This window comes from Hippopotamus amphibius, chromosome 7 (genome assembly GCF_030028045.1).
Source record: "Hippopotamus amphibius kiboko isolate mHipAmp2 chromosome 7, mHipAmp2.hap2, whole genome shotgun sequence".
In the NCBI taxonomy this organism is placed as follows: Eukaryota; Metazoa; Chordata; class Mammalia; order Artiodactyla; family Hippopotamidae; genus Hippopotamus; species Hippopotamus amphibius.
The window spans coordinates 98481314-98508020 of record NC_080192.1 but is presented as its reverse complement, the minus strand read 5'-3'; positions in this window follow the sequence as shown (position 1 = coordinate 98508020).

The following is a 26707-nucleotide window of genomic DNA, read 5'->3' as shown; positions in this document are numbered from 1 at the left end:
GGCAATATACAGACATTTTCAGAGAGACAAAAATGGGGACAGTTTGTCTCCAGCATACCAGTACTACAAGAAACATTCCCCTCAAAATATTTTATGTGTGTGTGTGTGTGTGTGTGTGTGTAAAATATATATTTGTTTCTGTGTGTGTGTGTGGAGAGAGAGATCTATCCAAACACTTATATAAAGAGAATATATACTTCTGTAGATAAAGATATAGAAATACATAAAAACACTTCTGTGTGTGTATATATATATGTGTGTGTGTATATATATATATATATATATATACATACACATATAGAGAGAGACAGAGACAGAGAGAGAATATATATACATATATCTGTAAAACACTACTGACAAAAAATAGGACAACAACAATAATAAATTATGAGGTTTATAGCATAAACAGTAGTAAAATATATAAAAACAAAAGCACAAAAGGCAAGAGGCAGGTAAATGGATCTTTGCTGTAAGGTTCTTACACTATTCATAATGTACAAATGTATTTGAAGGTAGATTGTGATCACTTAAAGATACATAGTTTAATTTCTAAAATGCATATGTTGTAAAAATAACACAAAAAATGTAACAGAAAGTCAACAGAGAAGACAAAACAGAAAACTAAAAAATAGTTGATTCATCCAAAAGAATAAAGAAAAAAAAAAACAAAGGACATATGGTGGAAATACCAAAATGGTAGACTTAAACCCACTCATACATTTAGTTACATTAAATATAAATAGATTGAACACACCAACTGTAAGGCATAAATTGCCAGACTGGATAAAAAAGTAAGCCTTACCTATATGTTATTTTAAAGCAACATATGTTAAATATAAAGACACAGATAGAATGAAAGGAAGAATATAAAAAGATATTCTAAGTAAACTCTAAGCATAAAAAAGCTAGTATGCTATATTAAAATCAGACAAAGTGGATTTAAGACAAAACATGTTACCAGAGACAAAGAGAGCATCTCATAATTATAAATGGGGTCAATTCATCAGGAACACCTAATAATCCTAAGTGTGTATATACTCAAAACAGGGTTTCAAAATTCACAGCACAGATATTGACAGAACTAGAGAAAAAATAGAGAAATCCCATTTATAGTTGGAGATTTTAACACCCTTCTCTCAGTTATTGATATAAAAAATAGATCAATAAAATCAGTGAGGATATACGAGTTGGACACAACTTTTAAACAGCTTGACATAACTGACATTTATAAAACCCTGCTCCCCAAACCTACAAATATTCATTAATTTCAAGTGCACCTAAAACATTCACCAAGAAAGACTACATGCTGGGACATAAAACAAATCTGAAAAATTTATTGATAAAACTCAAAATCATATCAAAGTATCAAAATAACATTCTGTGATCACAAAAGAATTGTTAGATAGCAATTACAATAAGAAAACCTAGAAAATACTGAAATAGTTCCAAATTTAAATATGTTTCTTTTTATATTGAAGTATGACTTTCAATATTATATTAGTTTTAGATGTACAATATAGTGATTCAATATTTTTATACATTATAAAATGATCACCACAATAAGTCTAGTTACTGTTTACCACCATACAAATTTGTTGCAATATCACTGACTATATTTCCTATACTGTACATTATATCCCCAAGACCTATGTATTTTATAATGGGAAGCTTTTACCTCTTAATGCCCTTCACCTATTTCACTTATCCCCCCACCCCTCCCCTTTGGCAACCACCAGTTTGTTCTCTGTATCTATGAGTTGTTTCTCTCTTGTTATGTTTGTACATTTATTTTTTTAGATTCCACATATAAGTGAAATCATACAATATTTATCTGTCTCTGTCTGACATTTCATTCAGTGTAATACCCTCTAGATCCATCCATGTTGTCACAAATGGCAAGATTTCTTTCTTTTTTTATGGCTAGGTAACATTCAATTTGTGTGTGTGTGTGTGTGTGTGTGTGTGTGTGTGTGTGTGTGTGTGTGTGTGTGTGTGTAGATATATATATATATATAACATCTTCTTTATCCATTCATCTATAGGTGGACATTTTGATCATTTCCATATCTTGGCTATTATAAATAATGCTGCAATGAACCTTGCAGTGCATAAATCTTTTCAAATTATTATTTTCATTTTCTTTGGATAAATACTCAGAAGTGGAATTGCTGGATCATATGTAAGTTCTATTTTAATTCTTTAAGGAAGCTTCATACTGTTTTCCATAGTAGCTGTACCAATTGATACACCCACTCACAGCACAGGGGGATTCCCTTTTCTCTGCATCCACACCAACACTAGTTATTTCTCATGTTTTTGATCATAGTGATTCTGACAGGTGTGAGATAATATCTCATTGTGGTTTTGATTTGCATTTCTCTGATGACCAGTGATGTTGAGGATGAGTTCACATGCCTGTTGGCCATCTGCATGTCTTCTCTGGAAAAACGTCTGTTCAGGTCTTCTGCTCATTTTTTAAATCAGATTGTTTATTTTTTTGATGTTGAGTTGTATGAACTCTATATCTATTTTCCATACTAACCCCTTGTTTGGTATATCATTTGCAAATATCTTCACCCATTCAGTAGGTTACCATTTCATTTTGTTGACAGTTTCCTTCTCCGTGCAAAAGCTTTTTACTTTGATGTAGTCTCATTTGTATATTTTTGCTCTTGTTTCCCTGGCCTAGGGAGACAGATGCAAAATAATATTGCTAAGACCAATGTCAAAGAGCTTACTGCCTAAGTTTTCTCCTAGGAGTTTAATGATTTGGGGTCTTACATTTAAGTCTTTAATCCATTTTGAGTTTATTTTGGTATATGATGTGAAAAAGTGGGCTAGTTCCATTCTTTTGCATGTAACTGTCCAGTTTTCCCAACACCATTTATTGAAGACCATCTTTTCCCCATTATATGTTCCTGCCTCCTTTGTTGTAGATTAATTGACCATATAAGTGTGGGTTTACTTCTAGGTTCTCTATTCTATTCCATTGATCTATATCTCTTTATGTGCCAGTACCATACCATTTTGATTACTATATCTTTGTAGTATGGTTTGAAATCAGGGAGTGTGATGCCTCCAGTTTTGTTCTTCTTTCTTAAGATTGCTCTGGTTCTTCAGGGTCTTTTGTGGTTTCATACAAATTTTAGGATTATTTGTTCTAGTTTTGTAAAAAATGCCATGGGTATTTTGATACAGATTGCACTGAATCTGTAAATTGCTTTGAATAGTATGGATATTTTAACAATATTAATTCTTCCCACCCAAGAGCATGGTATATCTTTCCATTTACTTGTTTTGTGTTCAGTTTCTTTCATCAATGTCTTATAGTTTTCAGAGTACAGGTCTTTCACCTCCTTGGTTAGATTTATTCCCAGTTTTTAAATTCTTTGTGATGCAATTGTAAATGGAATTGTTTTCTAACTTTCTCTGATAGTTCATTGTTAGTATATAGAAGTGCAACAGATTTCTGTATATTAATTTTGTGTGCTGCAACTTTATTGAATGTCTTTAATAGTTCTGATAACTTTTTGGTAGAGTCTCTAAGTTTCTATATATAGTATAGTCACCTGCAAATAGGGACGGTTTTAGTTCTTCCCTTCCAATTTGGATCCCTTTATTTTTTTTTTCCTTGTCTGATTGCTGTGGCTAGGACTTTTCAATACTATGTTGAATAAAAGTGGTGAAAGTAGGCAACTCTTGTCTTGTTCCTGGATATTACAAGAAAAGCTTTCTGCTTTTCAACATTGACTATGATGTTAACTGTAGGTTTGTCATATATGGCCTTTACATTTACGTTGAGGTATGTTCCTTCAGTACCCATTTTGTTGAAAGTTTTTATCATAAATGGATTTTGAATTCTGTCAGAAGCTTTTTCTGCATCTATTGAGGTAATCACATGATTTTTATCATTCATTTTGTTAATGTGGTGTATCATTTTGATCGATTTGCAGATATAGAACCATCAATGCACTCCTGTAATAAACCCTATTTGATCATGGTATATGATCCTCTTAACATATTGTTGAATTAGGTTTGCTAATATTTTGTTGAGGATTTTTGCATCTATGTTCATCAGGGATATTGGCCTGTAATTCTCTCTTTTTTTTTTTTATAGAATTTGAGGCTGTAATGCTGGCCTTGTAGAATGGGTCTAGAAGCACTCCTTCCTCTTCAATTTTTTGGAATAGTTTGAGAAGGAAAGGTATTAACTCTTCTTTGTATGTTTGATAGAATTCACCTATGAAGTCATCTAGTCCTGGACTTTTTCTTGTTGGGAGGTTTTGATTACTGATTCAATTTAATTACTAGCATTGGTCTGTTCATATTTTTTATTTCTTCCTGATTCAATCTTAGAAGAGTACATGTTTCTAGGAATTTATCCATTTCTTCTAGTTTATTCAATTTTTTGGTATACAATTCTTTGTAGTAGTCTCTAATGATTCTTTGTATTTCTGGTGTCCACTGTAACTTTTCCTTTTTCATTTCTGACATTTATTTGTGCCTGCTTTTTTTCTTCATGCATCTGGCTAAAGGGTTATCAATTTTGTTCATCTTTTCAGAGAACTAGCTCTTAGTCTCTGATATTTTCTATTAATTTTTTAGTCTTTCTACTCTGCTCTTTATTGCTTCCTTCCTTCTACTAACTTTGGGTTTTGTTTGTTCTTCCTTTCCTAGTTCCTTTAGGTGTAAAGTTAAACTGTTTGAGGTGGTTTTGCTTTTTTTGGTTTGTTTGGTTTTTGTTTTGTTGTTGTTGTTTTTACATTGTTTCTTTAAGTAGGCCTGTATTACTATGAACTTCCCTCTTAGAACTGCTTTTGCTGTGTCCCACAGATTTCGGAAAGTTGTGTTTCCATTTTCATTAGTTTCAAGGAATTTTTTTTTAATTCTTCTTTGATTTCTTCATTGACTCACTGGTTGTTGTAACATGTTGTTTAGTCACCACGTGTTTGTGTTTTTTCCAGTTATCTTCTTGTAATTGATTTCTAGTTGCATACTGTTAGTCAGAAAAGATGCTTGATATGATTTCAATCTTCTTAAATTCATCAAGACTTATTTTGTGGCCTAACATGTCTGGAGAATGTTTCAAATGTACTTGAAAAGAATATTTATTCTGCAGTGTTTGAATAGAATGTTCTGTATATATTAATTACTTTCTTCTGATTTAATGTGTCATTTAAAGCCGATGTTTCCTTATTTTCTGTCTGGATGATCTATCCATTTATGTAAGTGTTGTGTTAAAGTCCCCTACTATTATTGTATTACTGTCAGTTTCTCCCTTCATGTCTGTTAATATTTGCTTTATATATTTAGATGCTTCTATGTTGGGTGCATAAATATTTACAAACCCACTTCTTGCACTGACCCCTTTATCATTACATAATGTCCTTCTTTTTCTCTTGTTACAATCTTTGTTTTAAAGTTTACTTAGTCTGATATAAGTACTGCTATTCTAGCTTTCTTTTTATTTCCATTTGCATAGGATAACCTTTTCCACCCTTCACTTTCAGTCTATGTGCATGTTTAGATCTGAAGTGAGTCTCCTGTAGGCAGCATATATATATATAGGCCTTATTTTTCCATCCATTCAGCCACCATATGTCTTTTTTTTTAATAAATTTATTTATTTATTTATTTATTTTCTGCATTGGGTCTTCATTGCTTCATGCAGGCTTTCTCTATTTGTGGTGAGCAGGGGCTACTCTTCATTGTGGTGCATGGGCTTCTCATTGTGGTGGTTTCTCTTGTTGCAGAGCATGGGCTCTAGGCACGTGGGCTTCAGTAGTTGTGGCACATGGGCTTGGTAGTTGTGGCCCATGGGCTTAGTTGCTCCATGGCACGTGGGATCTTCCCAGACCAGGGATCAAACCTGTGTCCCTTGCATTGGCAGGAAGATTCTTAACCATTGCACCACCAGGAAAGTCCCTACCATATGTCTTTTAATTGCAGCATTTAGTCCACTTACATTTAAAGTGACTATTGGGGGGCGAAGGGGAAGCTGGGATGAAGTGAGAGAATAGCATAGACATATATATATTACCAAGTGTAAAACAGACAGCCAGTGGGAAGTTGCTATATAAGAAAGGGAGATCAACTCAGTGATGGATGATGCCTTAGAGGGCTGGGACGGGGAGGGTGGGGGGGAGTCACGGGAGGGAATATGGGGATATGTGTATAAATACAGCTGATTGACTATGGTGTACCTCAAAAACTAGTACAGGAGTGTAAAGCAATTATATTCCAATAAAGAGCTTAAAAAATTAAAAAAAGTTTTTAAAGTGATTATTGATAGGTATATACTTAATGACATTTTTTAAATTGTCATCTGGTGTTTTTTCAGTTCTCTGTTCCTTTCTTCTTCTCTTGGTCTCTTCCCTTCTGGTTTGATAATTTTCTTTAGTGTTATGTTTGGGGTCTTTCTCTTTGTTTTCTGTGTATATATTGTAGGTTTCTGGTTTGTGGTTACTATCAGGTTCATATATATTGACAGATATATGATATGTATATGATATATATATGTGTATATATATATCAGTTTAAGTCTGAATGTATTCTAAAAGCACTAAATTTTTACTACTCCCCACACACACACACACACACACACTTTAAGTTTTAGATATCACATTTTACTTCTTTTTATTTTGTGGATCCCTCAACTACTTATTGTAATTACAGTTGATTTTACTAATTTTGTCTTTTAACCTTTATACTAGCTTTTTAAGTGTCTGATTCATAGCTTTTTTTCACATATTTGCCTTTATCAGTGAGATTTTTTCTTTCATATTTTTCTGTTTCTAGTTGTGGCCTTTCCTTTTCTGCTTAAAGAAGACACTTTAACATTTCTTATAAGGCCAGTTTAGTGGTAATGAACTCCTTTAATTTTTACTTGTCTGTGAAACTCTTTATATCCCCTTCAATTTGAAAGATAACCTTGCCAGGTAGACTATTCTTGGTTGTAAGTTTGTTCCTTTCAGCACTTCAAATATATCCTGCCTTTCAGCACTTGAAATATATCCTGCCACTCCCTTTTGGCCTGCAAAGTTTTTACTGATACATCAACTGACAGTATTATGGGAGTTTCCTTTTATATGAATAGTTATTTTTCTCTTACCACCTTTAAAATCCTCTCATTATCTTCAACTTTTGGCATTTTAATTATGATTTGTCTTGATGTAGATCTCTTTGGGTTCATATTATTGGGAATGCTTTGTGCTTCTTGGACCTAGATATTTGTTTCTCTCTCCAGGTTAAGGAAATTTTGGGCCAATATTTCTTCAAATAAGTTTTCTGCTCCCCTCTTTCTTTTCTCCCTCTGAGACCTCTATAATGCAAATGCTAGTATACTTGATGTTACCCCAGAGGTCCCTTAAGCTATACTCACTTTTTAAAATTCTTTTTCTTTTTGCTTTTCTGATTGGGTAATCTCCACTATTCTGTCTTCCACATCACTGATCCATTATTCTGTAACATCTAATCTGCTGTTGATTGCCTCTAATGTATTTTACATTTCAGTTATTGCATTCTTCAGTTCTGCTTGATTCTTTCTTATATTTCCTAACTCTGTTGAAGATCTCACTGTGTTCCTCCATTCTTCAACCAAGTTCAGTGAGCATCTTTATGACTATTACTTTGATCTCTTTATTAAGTAAACTACTTATCTCAGTTTCATTAGGGTTTTTTTCTGGGGTTTTATTTTGTTCTTTTGTTTCAAACATATTTCTTTGTCTTCTCATTCTGTTTGATCCTTTGTGACTGCATGTGTCAAGTGGCTTTGGCAGGCTGGCTAGAGCTGGAGCAAGGATGGATCAGGGGGGCTCCAGGCCCATCCCTGCTGCCTGGCAGAACAGCTAGAGATGGAGCAGGAATGGGTCGGTGGTCCTTCTGTGCACCACACTGGGGTTGCTTTCATGGAAGAGCTAGGGTTGGTGTAGGCCAGAGGCATGATGAGGCAGCTTTGACAGGCTGGCTAAAGTACCTGGACTGTGTTCCTGCCTGTGCTATCAAGGTGGAAGGGGAATGAAAACAAAAAACAAAAAAAAATGGTGCTGCTCTCCAGTGCCTCCAACTCTGGAGAGAGTTCAAGCAGTCCCCCCACCCATTTGGCAGATGCTTTAGCATCAGTAAATGGATTTCCTTCACATAATCTAGGTGCCTTTTAAACCACTGTTTTTAATCAGTCCTCCAGGGCAGATGAGTCCACATGCAGGCCCTCCTCAGTGATATCCCTCCCTCTGCAGGTTGTCAATACCATGTCTCCATCTCTCCTATCCATCTCTAAGTCGTCCCTCTATTGTTTCTTACGCATAAGGTCGTGTCAATCAGCCCTCAGTTCTTCTTCAAGAGGAATTGCGCTACATATAGGTGAAATTCAGTATGTCCATGAAAGGAAGTGAGTTCAGGGTCTTCCCATGCTGCCATCTTGGACCAAATTACCACTTTCAAATAATCCATAACTCAAAAAAGATATCATAAGGAAAATTAGAAAATATCTCTAACTGAATAATAAAGAAAACACATCATAACAAAAGTTGTGCTTCTATATATATTAAAGAAACTAAACTCATAATAACATACCTACTAACAAAGAAACCTCCAGACTCAGATGGATTCACCAATTAATTATGTAAACATTTAAGGAAAAATTAGTTCCAATCTTACACAAGCACTTTCAGAAATTAGAGAAGGAAATACTTCCCACTTGTTACATGAGGCTCACATAACTCTGATATCAAAACCTGACAAAGACATTACAAGAAAAAAATACAAATATCCTTCATGAGCATAAACACAAAAAATCTTAAGCAAATACTAGCAAAAACAAATTTAGCTCTATATATAAATATAGGAAAATAGGAAGAGAAGGGAACTTCCTTAATCTGATAAAGGGAATCACAAGAAACCTACTGCTAATGTCACACTTATATCCACTCTTACCACTTCTATTCAGTATTGTATTAGACGTCCTAGCCACTGCAATAAGACAAGAAAAAAAAATACAACACAAGAACATTAGAAAAGAAGCAAAACCTTTGTTATCTGTAGACAATATGATTGCATAGGTAGAAAATCCTGTGGAACAAGAAAAAAATTAGTAGAACTAATATATGAATTTAGGAAGCTCACAGGATATAAGAGCAATGTACAAAAAGCAATTTAATTTCTATACAGTACTAATGAATAACTGGAAAATAATTTTAAAATTCCATTTATAATATCAGAAACATTAAATATTGATAAATAAGACTATTTAAAAAATGTGCAGGGCACAAAATTTTTCCAGAAAGAAATTAAAGAGATAAATAAATGGAGATATACCATACTCATGAACTGGAAGAAAAAATATTGTTCAGTGTCTCCTCTGTCTAAATGGATCTATAGATTCAGCGCCATTCCAATAAAAGTTGCAGCAGATCTTTTGAAAAATTCACAAGCTAAGTCTAAAAGGTATATGGGCATAGAATATCCAAAATATTTGAAAAAGAATAACAAATTTGGAAGTCTTATACTACATGATTTCAAACCTTATCACAAAGTTATAATTTGATGTTGATGTAAAAATAGACAAATAGATCAATAGAACATGGTAGGGAATCCATTAATATATGTATGTATATATATGTATATATATACACACACATATATTGTCAATTGATTTCAACTTTTGTTACAAAGGAAAGTCTTCCTAACATATGGTGCTAGGGTACCTCCCTGGTGGCACAGTGGTTAAGAATGCACCTGCCAATGCAGCGAAAACAGGTTCAATCCCTGGTCCAGGAAGATCCCACATGCCATGGAGCAACTAAGCCAGCGCACCACAACTACTGAAGCAGCTCACATGCCTAGAGCCAAAGCTCTGCAACAAGAGAAGCCACTGTAATGAGAGACCCGCACACCACAGTGAAGTGTAGTCCCCACTTGCCACAACAAGAGAAAGCCCATACACTGCAACAAGATCCAATGCAGCCATAAATAAATAAATAATCTTAAAAAAAACGATGCTAGATCAGCTTGATATCTGTGTTTAAAAACAAAGTGAAGTGTGGAGTGGGAGGGCTTTCCTCATAGAAGTTCTTCCTCGCTGAGGGGTCGGAGCTGCGGCAGATGCAGGCCTGGGCCACCCCTTCTCTGCCGCCTTCTTCTCTTCCTCAGGGCTCCTTGGTCTCCTTGCCCTCTGATGCTGCCCAGGGCAAGCAACCTCTGAAGTCTGGACTACTCCATCAGAAGTCAAGTAGGAGGTTCTGGGGAGGGTGAACTGAATTCAGGATGCTAGACCACTAGGGAATCCTCAGACACAGAGAAGGTTAACTGCAGAGAACTCTCACGGAGCCCTGTATCAGAGTCTAAGACCTGGCTTCATCCAACTGTCTGCAACTGCCAATGCTGGACACCTCACACCAAACTACAAACAAGACAGGAACACAAACCCACCCATCAGCACACAGACTACTTAAAGCCATATTAACCTCACAGATACCCTAAAACACACCACCTGACATGGCCCTGCTCATCAGAGAGAAAAGACACAGAGCCACACACCAGAAAGCAGACACCAGACCCCTCCACCAAGAAGCCTACTCAAGACACTGGACAAATCCCAGCACCGGGGGCAGAGGGCAGAAACCAGAGGAATTACTACTAGGTAGCATAAGGAAAGGAGACAGAAAATTCTATAAATTAGACAAAATGAGAAAACAAACACCATACAGGCAAAGGAGCGGGAAAAAACCCCACAAGACCAAATAAATGAAAAGGAAATAGAAAAATTGCCTGAAAAAGAATTCAGAGTAATGATAGTAAAGATGATACAAAATTGTGACAATAAAATAGAGAAAATATAAGAAACAGTTAATAAGGACTCAGAAGAACTAAAGAGCAAACAAACAGTAATGGACTACAAAATAACCAAAATTAAAAATACTCTAGATGGTATAAACAGCAAAATAACAGAGGCAGAAGAACGAATAAGTGAGTTGGAAGATAGATGCAGGAAATAACTGCCACAGAGCAGGAAAGAGAAAAAAGAATAAAAAGAATGGAAGACAGTCTCAGAGACGTTGGTGACAACATTCGAATCATAGGCATCCCAGAAGAAGAAGAAAAAAAGAAAGGCTCTGGGAAAATATTTGAAGAGGTTATAGTGGAAAACTTCCCCAACGTGGAAAAGGAAATAATTAATCAACTCCCAGAAGCTCAGAGAGCCCCATGCAGAATAAACCCAAGGAGAAATACACCAAGGCACATATTAATCAAACTAACAAAAATTAAACACAAAGAAAACATATTAAAAGCAGCAAGAAAAAAGCAACAAATAACACAAGGGGAAACCCATAAGGATAACAGCCAATCTTTCTGTAGAAACTCTGCAGGCCAGAAGGGAATGGCAGGATATACTGAAAGTCCTGAAAGAGAAAAACCTACAGCCAAGAATACTCTACCCAGCAAGTATCTCATTCAGATTCGATGGAGAAATCAAAAGCTTTACAGACAAGCCAAAGTTAAGAGAATTCAGTACCACCAAACCAGCCTTACAACAATTGTTTAAGGAAATTTTCTGAGTAGGAAACACAAGAGAAGGAAAAGACCTTCAAAAACAAACCCAGAACAATTAAGAAAATGGTAATAGCAACACACATGTCAATAATCACCTTAAATGTAAATGGATTATATGCTCCAAACAAAAGACAGACTGGCTGAATGGATACAAAAACAAGACCCTTCTATATGCTGCCTACAAGAAACCCACTTCAGAACAAGGGACACATATAGACTGAAAGTAAAGGGATGGAAAAAGATGTTCCATGCAAATGGAAGTCCAAAGAAAGCTGGAGTAGCAATACTCATATCAGACACATTAGACTTTAAAGACTATTACAAGAGACAGGGAAGGACACTACATAGTGATCAAGGGATCAATCCAAGAAGAAGATATAACAATTGTAAACATCTATGCACCCAAGAAAGGAGCACCTCAATACATAAGGCAAATGCTAACAGCCATAAAAGGGCAAATCGACAGTAACACAATAATAGTAGGAGACTTGAACACCCCACTTACATCAATGGACAGATCATCCAAACAGAAAACAAATAAGGACACACAAGCTTTAAATGATACATTAGACCATCTCAACTTAATGGATATTTATAGGACATTCCATCCAAAAATGACAGAATACACTTTCTTCTCAACTGCACAAGGAACATTTTCCAGGATAGATCACATCTTGGGTCACAAATCAAGCCTCGGCAAATTGAAGAAAATTGAAATCATATCAAGCATCTTCTCTGACCACAATGCCATGAGACTAGATATCAATTACAGGAAAAAAACTGTAAAAAATACAACCACATGGAGGCTAAACAACATGCTATTAAACAACCAAGAAATCACTAAAGATATCAAAGAGGAAAACAAAAACTATCTAGAAACAAATGACAATGGAAACACAACAACCCAAAACCTATGGGACACAACAAAAGCAGTTCTAAGAGGGAAGTTTATAGCAATGCAGTCCTACCTCAAGAAACAAGAAAAATTTCAAATAAACAACCTAACCTTACACCTAAAACAATTAGAGAATGAAGAACAAAAAAACCCCAAAGTGAGCAGAAGGAAAGAAATCATAAAGATCAGATCAGAAATAAATTAAAAAGAAATGAAGGAAACAAATACCAAAGATCAATGAAACTAAAAGCTGGTTCTCTGAGAAAAAAAAAAAAAATCATAAACCATTAGCCAGACTCAACAGGAAAAAAAGGGAGAAGACACAAATCAACAGAATTAGAAATGAAAAAGGAGAAGTAACAACTGACACCACAGAAATACAAAAGATCATGAGAGACTACTACAAGCAACTATATACCAATAAATTGGATAACCTGGAAGAAATGGATAAATTCTTAGAAAAGTACAGTCTTCCAAGACTGAACCAGGAAGAAAAAGAAAATATGAACAGGGCTTCCTAGGTGGCGCATTGGTTGAGAATTTGCCTGCCAATGAAGGGGACATGGGTTCGATCCCTGCTCCAGGAAGATCCCACATGCTGCGGAGCAACTAAGCCCATGAGCCACAACTATTGAGCCCATGTGCTGCAATTACTGAAGCCCACGCGCCTAGAGCCTGTGCTCTGCCACAAGAGAAGCCACGGCAATGAGGAGCCTGCGCACCACAACGAAGAGTAGCCCCCACTCACCGCAACTAAAAAAGAAACCCCACCCACAGCAAAAAAGACCCAACACAGCCAATAAAATAAATAAATTTATTAGAAAAAAGAAAATATAAACAGACCAATCACAAATACGGAAATTGAGACTCTGATTAAAAATCTCCCAACAAACAAAAGCCCAGGGCCAGATGGCTTCACAGGCAAATTCTATCAAACATTTAGAGAAGAGCTAACACCTATCCTTCTCAAACTCTTCCGAAAGATAGCAGAAGGAGGAACACTCCCAAACTCATTCTATGAGGCCACCATCAACCTGATACTAAAAACAGGCAAAGATGTTACAAAAAAAGAAAATTACAGGCCAATATCACTGATGAATATAGATGCAAAAATCCTCAACAAAATACTAGCTAACACACTCCAACAGCACATTAAAAAGATCATACACCATGATCAAGTAGGGTTTATCCTTGGAATGCAAGGATTCTTCAATATAAGCAAATCAATCAATGTGATGCATCATATCAACAAACTGAAGGATAAAAACCACATAATCATCTCAATAGATGCAGAAAAAGCTTTTGACAAAATTCAACATCCATTTATGATAAAAACTCTCCAGAAAATGGGCATAGAAAGAAATTACCTCAACATAATAAAAGCCATGTATGAGAAACCAAAAGCCAATATCATTCTAAATGGTGAAAAACTGAAAGAATTCCCTCTAAGAACAGGAACAAGACAAAGGTGCCCACTCTCACCATTATTATTCAACACAGTTTTGGAAGTTTTAGCCACGGCAATCAGAGAAGAAAAAGAAATAAAAGGAATCCAATTTGGAAAAGAAGAAGTAAAATTGTCACTCTTTGCAGATGACATGATATTATACATAGAAAACCCTAAAGACTCTACCTGAAAACTGCTAGCACTAATTGATGAATTTAGTAAAGTAACAGGATACAAAATTCATGAGCAGAAATCTCTTGCATTCCCATACACTAACAACGAAAGAGCAGAAAGAGAAATTAAGGAAACTCTCCCATTTACCAAGGCAACAAAAAGAATAAAATACCTAGGAATAAACCTGCCTAAGGAGGCAACAGACCTGTATGCAGAAAACTATAAGACACTGATGAAAAAAATCAAAGATGATACAAACAGATGGAGAGACATACCATGTTCTTGGATTGGAAGAATCAACACTGTGAAAATGACTGTACTACCCAAAGCAATTTACAGATTCAATGCAATCCCGATCAAATTACCAATGGCATGTTTTTCACAGAACTAGAACAAGAAATCTTATGATTTGTATGGAAATGCAAAAGACCCCAAATAGCCAAAGCAATCTTGAGAAGGAAAGATGGAGTTGGTGGAATTAGGCTTCCTGACTTCAAACTATACAGTGCTCAAGACAGTATGGTACTGGCACAAAAATAGAAAGGAAGATCAATGGAATAGAATAGAGCACTCAGAGGTAAACCCAAGCACATATGGGCACCTTATCTTTGACAAAGGAGGCAAGAATACACAATGGAAAAAAGACAGCCTCTTCAATAAGTGGTGCTGGGAAAATTGGACAGCTACATGTAAAAGAATGAAATTAGAACACTTCCTAACACCATACACAAAAATAAACTCCAAATGGATTAAAGACCTAAATGTAAGGCTGGACAGTATAAGACTCCTAGAGGAAAACATAGGCAGAACACTCTATGACATACATCAAAGTAAGACCCTTTTTGACCCACCTCCTAGAATACTGGAAATAAAATCAACAATAAACAAATGGGACCTCATGAAACTTAGAAGCTTTTGCACAGAGAAAGAAACCATAAACAAGACAGGAAGACAGCCCTCAGAATGGAGGAGAATACTTGCCAACAAAGCAACTGACAAAGAATTAATATCCATAGTATACAAACAGCACATGCAGCTTAATACCAAAAAAGCAAATAACCCAATCCACAAATGGGCGGAAGACCTAAATAGAGATTTCTCCAAAGAAGACATACAGATGGCCAACAAACAGATGAAAAGATGCTCAACATCACTAATCATTAGAGAAATGTAAGTCAAAGCCACAATGAGGTTATCACCTCACACTGATCAGAATGGCCATCATCACAAAATCTAGAAACAACAAATGTTGGAGAGGGTGTGGAGAAAAGGGAACTCTCCTGCACTGTTGGTGGGAATGTAAGTTGGTACAGCCACTATGGAAAACAGTTTGGAGGTTCCTTAAAAAACTACAAATAGAACTACCATATGATCCAGTAATTCCACTCCTGGGCGTATACCCAGAGAAAACCATAATCCCAAAAGAAACATGTACCATAATGTTCATTGCAGCACTATTTACAATAGCCAGGACATGGAAGCAACCTAAATGCCCATCAACAGATGAATGCCTAAAAAAGATGTGGCACATACATACAATGGAATATTACTCAGCCATAAAAAGGAATGAAATGGGGCTATATGTAATGAGGTGGATAGACCTAGAGTCTGTCATACAGAGTGAAGTAAGCCAGAAAGAGAAAAACAAATACTGTATGCTAACTCATATATACGGAATCTAAAAAAAAAAAAAATGGTACTGATGAACCCAGTGATAGGGCAAGAATAAGGATGCAGACGCAGAGAATGGACTGGAGGACATGTGGTTGGGGGGCAGGGGGTGAAGGGGAAGCTGGGATGAAGTGAGAGAGTAGTATAGACATATATACACTATCAGCTGTAAAATAGATAGCTAGTGGGAAGTTGCTGTATAACAAAGGGAGATCAACTCGATGATTGGTGATGCCTTAGAAGACCAGGACAGGGAGGGAGTCGTGGGAGGGAGGGGATATGGGGATATATGTATAAATACAGCTGATTCACATTGGTGTACCTCAAAAGCTGGTACAGGAGTGTAATGAAATTATATTCCAATAAAGAGCTAAAATAATTAATTAATTAATTAATTTAATAAAACTTTTTTTAAAAAGTAGCCAGAATAAACAAGAGGATTTTTACAGACTATAAAAATCCAAACTAAATATCCTGGAAAAATCTGATGTCTTATAAAGTTTCTTTGTTTAATTATCAGAAATTAATTTTCTTAATAAACATGCAATAAAATTGAAAAAAAAAGTGAAGCTCAACACCTACTTCACTCTTTACACAACAATTAATTCAAGAAAGATGGGTCATAGGCCTAAATGTAAAAAGTAGAACTATATACCTTCTGGAAGAAAACAGAGAATATCTTTGCAGTCTTGGGATAGGCAAAGATCTTTCAGAATGGCTGCCAAAAGCACTAACCAATACAAAATAAACTCACTTATTAGAATTAGTGTGGGGAGGAATTTCCTGGTTGTCCATTGGTTAGGACTCTGCACTTTCACTGCTGTGGGCATGGGTTCAATCCCTGGTTGGAGAACTAAGATCCTGCAAGCTGCGCAGCATGGAAGGAAGGAAGGAAGGAAGGAAGGAAGGAAGGAAGGAAGGGAGGGAGGGAGGGAGGGAGGGAGGGAGGGAGGGAGGGAGGGAGGGAGGAAGGGAGGAAGGGAGGAAGGGAGGAAGGGAGGAAGGGAGGAAGGAAGGAAGGAAGGAAGGAAGGAAGTTAGGAAGGAAGGAAGGAAGGAAGGAAGGAAGGAAGGAAGGAAGGAAGGAAGGAAGGAAGGAAGGGAGAGGGGGATAATTAGTATGGGGAAGATTTTATTTTCCAAAAATGGCTACAGCAGTATTTTCCACGTGCTCTTCCAAAACTTTGCTACTCCCCTACAAAGAAGCTGAGCTGATTAACCTCCCTCACCCCCCAAAACCTGAGTGAGCCTGTAGCTGTTCAAATCTCAGAGTAAAGTAGAAGTGATGCTATATGACTTCTGAAACTAGGTCAGAAAAGGAAAAAGCTGCCATCTAACGCTCTCTCTCTCTCTGGGGGTGCTCTCACCCTTGGAACCCAGCCACATGGAAAGGTCATAGTATTTATTCCTGCCCACAGTTCCATCTAAGATCTAAGCTGACAGTATCAATGGCCAGACACGTGAGTAATCAAGCCTTCAGACGACTTCAGCCCCATTCTTTAAGCCACCTCAGCTGACACCTAAGGGAGCAGAGACAAGCTACCCCTACTGAGTTCTACCAAGATTATAGATTCATGAGCAAAATAAATGCTGTCATTATTTTAAGTAAAAAATAAAAACAAAAAAAACCCAAAAACTGGGGGATAGCTTATTATGTAGTAATAGTATCTGGAGCATTATGAAAATAATAATTCTGTGCATCAGAAGACACCATCAAGAAAATAAATAGGCTATCCACAGACTGGGAAAAGATATTTATAATACACATATCCAACAGAGGATGTGTAACCAGCACACATAGAGAATACTTACAAATCAAGATTTAAAAAATAACAGCCTTATTTTTTTAAATAGGCAAAATACATCTCACAGAATACAATATGGCAAGTTAAACATGAAAAGTTGCTCAACATCATCTTTAAATGCAAATTAAAATCATAATTTCACACCTACTAGCACAATTAAAGTAAAAAGCACTAGCAATGCCAAATATTGGAGACAATGTGGAGTAATATTTGGTGCATGTGTAAAACAGTACAATCATTTTGCAGATCTGTTTGGCTGTTTCTTATAAAGTTAAATACACATCTATGCTATGGTGCAGCACTTCACTACTAGTTATTTACAAAAGAGAAATAAAAACATGCTTCCACAAAGTGACTTATACAAGAATGTTAATAGCAGCTTTATTCATAATGGTAAAAAACTGGAAACAGCCCAAATATATCCATCTAAAGGAGAACAGAAAAATAAATTGTGGCACATCCATACAATAGAATATAAATTAACAGCATAAAGAATGAACAAAAATTTATATACATGCAACACCATGGGTGAATCTGTAAATCATTCTTTTAAGAGGAAGAAGTCAGACACAAAAGTTAAATAAAATAATAATTAAAATATTAATAAAATATTAATAAAAATAATTTTAAATTTTAATATTTATTAATTTATTATTATTTGTTTATTATTCTATTTATTTGTTTATTTTTTATTTATTTATTAGATGAAGTTAAAACTAAAGTAAAATGATAAAAATTAGAAAGTGGTTTCCTCTGGGGACAAGGAAATTGACTCTAAAGGGATACAGAAGCAATTTCTGAGATGTTCTACATCTTTTTTGATTACACAGGCATACACAATTGTCAATAATCACTGAACTGAATACTAAAGATCTATGTACTTTATTGAGTATAAATTACACTCAATCAAAAATCAGAAAGAAATGTTTCCCTAAACTCTGTAACACATTGATACTCGAGCAGCCCTTCTGTAATATCCCCTCTAACAAACACCTCTAACAAAGAAGAGGTAGGCATTTCCCTGCCTAACTCCCTCCCCTAACTCTCCCACAGACCACAACCTCCAATACCTGCAGTATATTGGAGCACAGAGGCGCTGAGCAGGACATGGGAAAACGTAACACATATCCAGGGTCCATCAGCAGGTACAGCTCGTTTATACACAATACCTCTCAGAGTGTCCCAGGAGTACTAGTGTTAAGTAGGAAACTTTGGTGGAACCCAAGGTCATGAGTTATAGGGGTAGGAATAATGAACCAATCAAATGTGTGACTTTATTCAGACCCACAGGCTGGTGCGTCAGGTTACAGCAGAGACCTGAAAATTCTCACTCACTCCAATGGACTGCTAGCCTTACTGTACTTCCCACCTCACTTATTAAACTACCTCTTCTACCCAACTGATGAGCTCTAAAAACTCACTCCTGCCAGGTCTGGCATGTACGCATAGTATAATTTTTCAAATTTGTATTTCCCAAAATGTATGTAGACACTGATTATTCAAATACAAATTCACCTAAAGGTATTACTGAGTTCACTCTATCTTCTCAAATAGTAAATGTCAAAAGTAGAACTTCTATTGAGAGTCAATTGTTTTTTAATAAAGAATTTTGAGGGGTTCTTATACCTGAACAGGTACTTAGAGTCAGAGAGACCTGGATTCAAATTCTGGCTTTGCAACTTGTTAGTTGTGTGACCTTGGGAAAGACACTTCATCTCTCTGACTTTCCGTTTCTCATCTGAAGAGATAGGGATAATGATAGGGTCACTGGGAGATTAAATGATGATATTGAAGTTTTAACACAATGTATGACACATAGTAGGTGCTCAGGAAATATTAGCATTATTCAACAGAAACTGTAAGATATACTAAATAAATAAATAAATAAAATAAAAGTCCAGGACTTGCAGTTAAAAGACCCAGTTCTGCTCCCATGTCCCCACTTCTCTCTCTGGTTTGAGCTGTTCCTTTAAATCTCTGGACATCCATATCCTTACATGCAAAATGAGAATACTGAGTCTAGTTGTATTAGTGATGTCTCACCACCATTTAGCAAATTTTCCTCCAGCTGGGAAGAAGATGTCCAAGATGGAAATGTTTATCCCACCATCAACACAATCCAAATTGCAGCAAAGTGCCAATGAACAGCAGGGCCAGGGTCACCATGGCTGCCACTCCCTGCTGGTAGCACAGACAGCAGAGAAATGACCCAAGAAAACACCCAGTAAACAGGGTGCTTGGAGTGTTCAGCGAAGGACCTCTTCCCTCAGGACACTAGCAAAGGAGTTCAACCCAAGCAAAGAAGACCTTATGGATAGGAGAGGAAAAGATCCTTCCAGTGTGTCTCCCTCTTTCCATTCCCATTACTGCCACCTAAATCAGGCCTTCAGTGTCCTGCCTTGAGGCTGTAGAGAAAGCTTCCTCGCCAATCACTCTGCTTCCGGTCATCCTTCCCCATTCAATCCTAAGTAGCACAGTGAGAGCTGTCTTTCCAATGTACAGTATCAATACGTTCTCTCACGCTCAAAGTCCTTCAGTGGTGATCATCAACACTGGATTCACGCTCTTCCTCCCACAAGAAAGAATACTCTCTAAATTCTACTGATCCTTGAAGGTCCGACTCAATTCCTACTGCTTCCAGGAAGCTTCACCTCACGGATTCTTAGATGAAATAGAGAGTGTTCACCCACTAGATAGAGAATCTCAAAAATAACTCAAGCACATGCCCCCAAATCCTTCTTGGTTCCCCATTTTTATTGAATTTAAAAAAAAAAACACCTCAGGCTGGCACTGGCACTCAGTACAGTCCACAACATGAGCCCAACCCAAATTTGCATCCCACTATTCCACCACACTGGGGCTAATCTCCAGCCAATCCTGAGAATTCCTGAACTCATGAATTCATGTTCTCTCTATCTGGTACTCCTGCCCTCTGACAGTCAAAATGGGACCCACCCTTTGTTATTTCAAATGCTACATTAACTCTGCTGCTTTCCCTGATTTTATTATCCTTCCAAGTTCCTTAGCACCTTGTTTATTCCCCTGGGACTCAAAATCTTGCATTTTGGTTAAAGGTACACTTTGGGAGCATAATAGCATTGAGGACAGATGCCTCTTTGAACACTGTAATCCCTGGATTAACACTATCCATGCATGTCATGGGGCTTAGGAATTATTGGGCGAGGGACACTGGAAGGTCCATGTCTTGGCAGTTGTACAAGACATGCCAGCATTGAGTGGGAAGTCAGACAAAATGACACCTAGAGTTCCTTCCAGTTCTAATCTTGCAGGAGCCTGAGAAGTCTCTGCTTTTTCTGAATTCCTTTGGCTACCAGTAACTCAATTCAGCATGTGATTGATTGTTTTTGGTGGTGTTGTTTATACCTAATTTTTTGCAAATATAATACATTCACATAGTCCAAAATATGTTTTATAATCAAAAGGTACAAAGGACAACATCTTAACTCCCCACTCCTGTCACGTGACTGCTCATTAAGCACTTTTATTAGCTTTTTGTACCCTTCCAGATTTTCTTTATGCAAATGTAAATATATGTTCCTCTATTTTATAACACAAACAACTGCTTACATTTCGGTGTTTTTGCAATTAATTTGGAGGTTAAATTTGCCTTGCCAGCTGCAGTGAAATTGCCATGTAAGGTGTATACCTTAAAGTTCCTCCCTGCCCTACTATGCCTAGCTCAAGGCTGGGCACACACAAATGCTTAAATAAGTGCTTTTTGGTTGGCTGCCCTTCCACAACTTTCTCTGCCCTGCCTGGAGCTGAGAGCACGTGCCCCACGTACAACTCCAATGTGTGAAGAGAGGCCCTGCATTCTCACTTCCCCTGATACATTTTTAGAGAATGGTCTGAGCCCCAGGGGGGGTCAGTGCAAGTTTCGTTCTGTGATATGGGAAGCCTCCTGCCACCTTTCAATTTGGCAGAAGAGAAAGCACAATGGACAGGGAGTCAGGAGACTTGGAGTCAGCTGCAGCTGCATCCCCAAGCGGCTGCACAACTATGGACAAGTCACCTGTCTTCTCCAGGCCTCACTCTTCAAAGGGCCTTCCAGCATTAGGGCAGTCCTTGGCCAGGGTCTTCCAGCCTTGGCTCTGCAGATGTCATGTGCTGTGGGCGTAAGGGCATGTTTACACCTGGGAGTTCATGGGAGGCACCTGGGGCACTTCCCCTGGACCTATGTCTGCTGACCCTGGCCACGATGACACAACCCTTGCTGCAGTCACAAGACAGTGCATGAGCATCTCAGGGTAACAGTTTCCTCCCCAGGACCACAGGCAGCTGTCTACCCAAAGCAAGACTGAACTTTTCCTGATAAGCCAAGAATGGCCTAAGTAGGGGTTCCACAGTTGTCCACATATGGACCCCAAGAAGCCTACAGGCACATCTGGGGAGGCCAAGCTACCCATCCATGCAGCCTTCAAGGCCAGCACCCTTCTTACGTACACCCTCTGAGCAGGTGGCACCAGAATGGGGAACTGTGTGGTTCCCAAGAGCCTGGCTGGGGAATTCCTCTCGATTTCTCTCTGCTCCACTGCCCTCCCCACCTACCTCCATCTGCCTTTAGGGACAGGAGAGAGCTGACCTGGAAGGGACCTCCAAGGCCATCTGGTCCACCTTCTCAGTCTACAGGTTCAGAAACTGAGCCCAGAGAGAGGAAGTCACTCACCCAGGGCTCACAGCTGCCTGAGGGGGAACAGTCATCAATGATAAGCCACCCAACCAGTCTCAGAAAGCCAGCCAGGGCTCTCTCCCACCTTCCGGAGGCCTTGTCCACATGTCCACAGTGAGACAGGTGCCACACCAAGGCTCTCCTCTCGTGGAACAGGGTGAGAAAGTGTCTCAGAGGATGCAGCCAGGCACATACTCCCCGTGGTTTCCTGTTCTGGCAGGAACCCCAGTTGGTTGATTCGGTTCTCTGCACCAGTGGCAAAGGACAGCTACCTGCCAGCCTGCCTCTGGGGGCACAATGTTGGTTATAAACTTATCATGACTGTCCTGAGCAGAAGAGCAGGGAGGAGAGTGAAGTGACAGCCTTGTCTTTAGCTGACCAGCATTCAGACAAATTGGGAGTCAGGCCTCAATTCAGACCAAAAAGCTATCACCAGGAGCCCTGTTCCCTACAGGGCTAGAGATCCTCGGGGCTTCTGGAATTTCCTCCTTCTACTGAGTTATCCCCACTTCTTTTTGCCTGTCTAAAATCCTCTCTCTCCTTTGAAAAGCAGCTCAGGGCTGCCTCTTCCCTGAAGCCTTCCCTGACTATACTACCTCATCCCATGCCCCCACCCCCTGCCACACTCACACACACACACACACACACACACACACACACACACACACACACACACACACTCTCCCTCCCTCTCAAGGTCTCCATTCTCTGAACTGGACACCCATGACATGTCCTGGGCTGACCCTTACAATGTACATATGCCTGCAATCATCTGGCCAAAGGCTCTAAGCATCCTCCACAGCCCCTAGCCCAACAGAACACACAAAAAGGTGCACAATAGTGACTTGCTAGTCAACAAATTCCAGTTCCTCCCATTGAAGGAAAGGGAAACCAACCTGTGTGCCCCACACCAGCACCCCCAGAGATTCTGCAGAGACGAGTTTATCGTGGCAAGTTGCCTCCAGAGTGTGAGGACCTGAAGACAACCCATTTTGGTGGGCTCCACACTGACTCGTGGACCAGCTGCAGTGTGCTAGACCAGGATCAGTAAGTCCCACTTTCCATCCTCCCTCCAGTGATTGCAACACACACACATCCACGCGTGCGCACACACACAAACACACAAACACACACGATGTCCTTGAGTTTTCCCTCCTTTGCTACCCCTAAAGTCTTTTTTCACCCAGTTCCTCCTGTGGGATAAATTAGGACTGCGTGATCATGGGGCTCATAGGGACTTGCGTATAAGTCACGTCCAGGTCTCCATGCATTACCCACCCCCAAACTCTCCCCCAGGACTCCCTCCAGCTCTAGGAAAAGCCATACTCGCTCTGACAGGGCTCAGAGCAGGTAAAACCAGAAATGGAGAAATAGCAGCAGTAAAAGCAAACACCACCACGTAGCTGGACCTCACAGAGGCCCCTGCCAACATTTAGAAGGACCCTACAATTTCCAGACTGTACTGGGCAATAATAATCTAGGGATGACCTTAATGCTTGATTTCTCTTTTCCTGTGATTTATAGCTTGTGCTGCTCAAAATCCTTGAGTCCCAAACAGTGTTCTTGCCAATTAGGCCAAGTTTCAGGGCCAGGCAACAGTGGCTCTCTCCAGCCCAGCCCTGCCTAGCTCCAACCTAAAGCTAAGGAAACCTCCCTGGTGATAGCTAAGGGTCTCGAGGTGACATTACTTCAGCCACATTTCACATGTGTAATATTCCTGAGTAGTAGTTAAGCCTGTAAATCCGTTATTTATGACGCAGAATTGCCCATGCAATGCAATACAGGTATGTTAGTACTGCTGTGAGAAACTTAACTTTTCAATGTCCTTGTTTTGAGAGGTACAGATTTTACAACTTCAGCAATGCGTCACCAAACATTGCTTACATAGCTACTTCCATACCTGGTTCAAAGTGGGTGGTTATATTTATTCAAATATAGAATTTCCCCTACCTGAATATACCGAACAAATTAAAAATGGCTCATGATTTGCATCCAAGTTCTGGGTTTCTTACCATTGCCCTCGTTTCCTTTGCAGCATTGAAATCAGACCTTAACTGTGCCTGTGAAACAAAAACACAGAGGCCATTTCCACTGCAGAACAGAAAGTCTTAGGCAAGCACCTGCTTGTCTTTCTTTGTTGGTTGGGGCTGGGGTGAGGGGAGAGGAGGAAGAGGGATACTTCCATCTCCACCTCTCAGCTTCAAGCCAGAGATTGGGGGCTTCAGTCTCTGTGTGTCCAGGGTACCCACTTACCTGTTCTGGGCTGTGATCGTCTGCTCTTGAAAACAGCTACACCACCAGCATGCTTCAGCACTGACAGAAAAGAAGAGCTAATCAAAGTGACTAAGGAAAATATACCCGATTATCACAAGCCCTAGTCCCTTTCTGAATTGCAGCTGATCTGGAAACATAATTCATCACCTGCCAGTGCCATGTTCCATGGAGTTGAAAATTTTAAGTTCAAACCTGTTCCAGGTCATTATGAAGATTCATGTGTCAAGGCAAAAGAATAGGACATGCTTTAGCAATTTATTAGCCTTATTTGTAACTTTAAAACATATAGACATGGAACAGGTAGGCTTCTGTCTTTACTCTAATCTTACCCTTCTCTTGGCAGTAGGCTGGCTTGCCGTTTTCCAACACACACCTTTTGCTTCAGTCAGAACCCCGATCCCACCAACTTCACTGCCTCATCCTTAAACTATAACACCTCCTCCCCCAGCCTTGTTCTTCTCCATCCCTCACCAGGACCGCTCCCCACCCCATCCCTTCCAAATCCTTCCACGCTTCCTGCAACCCATTTGAAGCCTCTGCTGATCCCTCCCGTCACTCACAGACGTCCCTTCTCCCTGCCTATAGTGCTCCCAGCTACACCACCAGCCTTGCTCTATGTAAAGTTTGTTTTAACCACCCAGTGACTTGTATCGCCTGTCTCTCTTCCCTTGTAGACCTCCAGGAGGGCCCCAATCTTACATGCCTGTGCACTGCAAACAACGCCTAACAGAACACTGAATTGAAAGTTGACACGCAATAAATACTTGCCCTTTTTTTGGAGGAAAAGTTGGCAGTTGCAATCAAAATTTTAAATGTTCTTGGCTTCTAACCTAGTATCCTCACTTCCAGGCATCTAATCTGTAGAAATACTTCCTCATTTAGACAAAGATACACGTTTAAATGAGTTCATACATGGAAAGAGCTTAGAATGGGACCCTACCCACTGTAAGCATACTATTCAGAAGTGGTAGCAAGCTATTGCTGATGCTATTATTGTTAGTATGGTCCCTGCAGTATTGTTTATAATAGCAAAAATCTGGAAAGAAAACAAATGGCCAGCAATAAGAGAATCATTAAATAATTGGTGGTACATTGGTTAGACTCTATGCAGATTTTTAAAAGAATGATTTTTTTTAAGAACTAGATATATAATTGTGTGTGTGTGTATTATACACATTCATGGAAGCAGCATAAACTCATAATTAGAAGTATGGATTCAGGACTCAAACTGCCTGAGTATCAATTCTGGCTTCATTTCCTACTACCTATGTGAACTTAAGCAAATTATTTAACTTGTCAGTGCCTCAGTTTCCTTATCTGTCAAATGAAGAAAATAATAATACCTTCTTCATAGGACTAATGTATGGATTGAATGAGTTCCTATGAGTAAAGAACTTAGAAAAGTGTCTGGCACATATTAAAAGTTAGTTGTCATCAATATTATTATCTGCAAAAAAGACAAAGGATAAATACCAAACTGTTAAGAGTGATTTCCTCTGGAGAGAGATACTGGAGAAAAGGAAATGTTCTGGGGTTTTTTTGTTCGTTTTTGGTTTTTTTTTCCCACAAGCAGGTATAACTTACATAATATAAAGATGCAACCTACTTGCTAACAGGTTACAGGCTTGACTCATAAGGACAACTGCTACCTGAGAGGCAGTGTGAGATGTCAGGATGCAGGACCACAAGCCACGGCTTCCTCATTTCTAAATCCTGATTCTAACTCCAACCCACAGCCAGAAAATAAAAAATAAAAATGTTATCACCAGCTGCTGCCCCCCACACACACACTGCAACCCCACAACGTGCTAAAACATTGAGAACATCTGTTTGGGGGGAAAAAAGCACCAATTACTATTTTCAACGGGAAGAAAGGGAACAGGAAGTAAATTTGGCAACCAATGTATTTTTATTCATACATTTTGACTGCCAAGGTAGGATCTAGTGCTGCGTTAATAATCATCTTTCTGTGATAAAAGGTGAGTCCAAGTACTACCTAGGACCACTCACTCCACCTCGCAAAACCCTCCTCTCTTCCTAGACACCTTCCTAGCCACCTCCAGTCTGCAGCATTCTCTACCTCCTGCCACATGGAGAAATGCTTCGGCTTCCTGCCTCTAGGACGCTCTCACTCTGGTGACCCACGTTGTGATTTGACATATGCACTGAGGCCCAAGAACACAGAACAGGAGCCTCTACCTT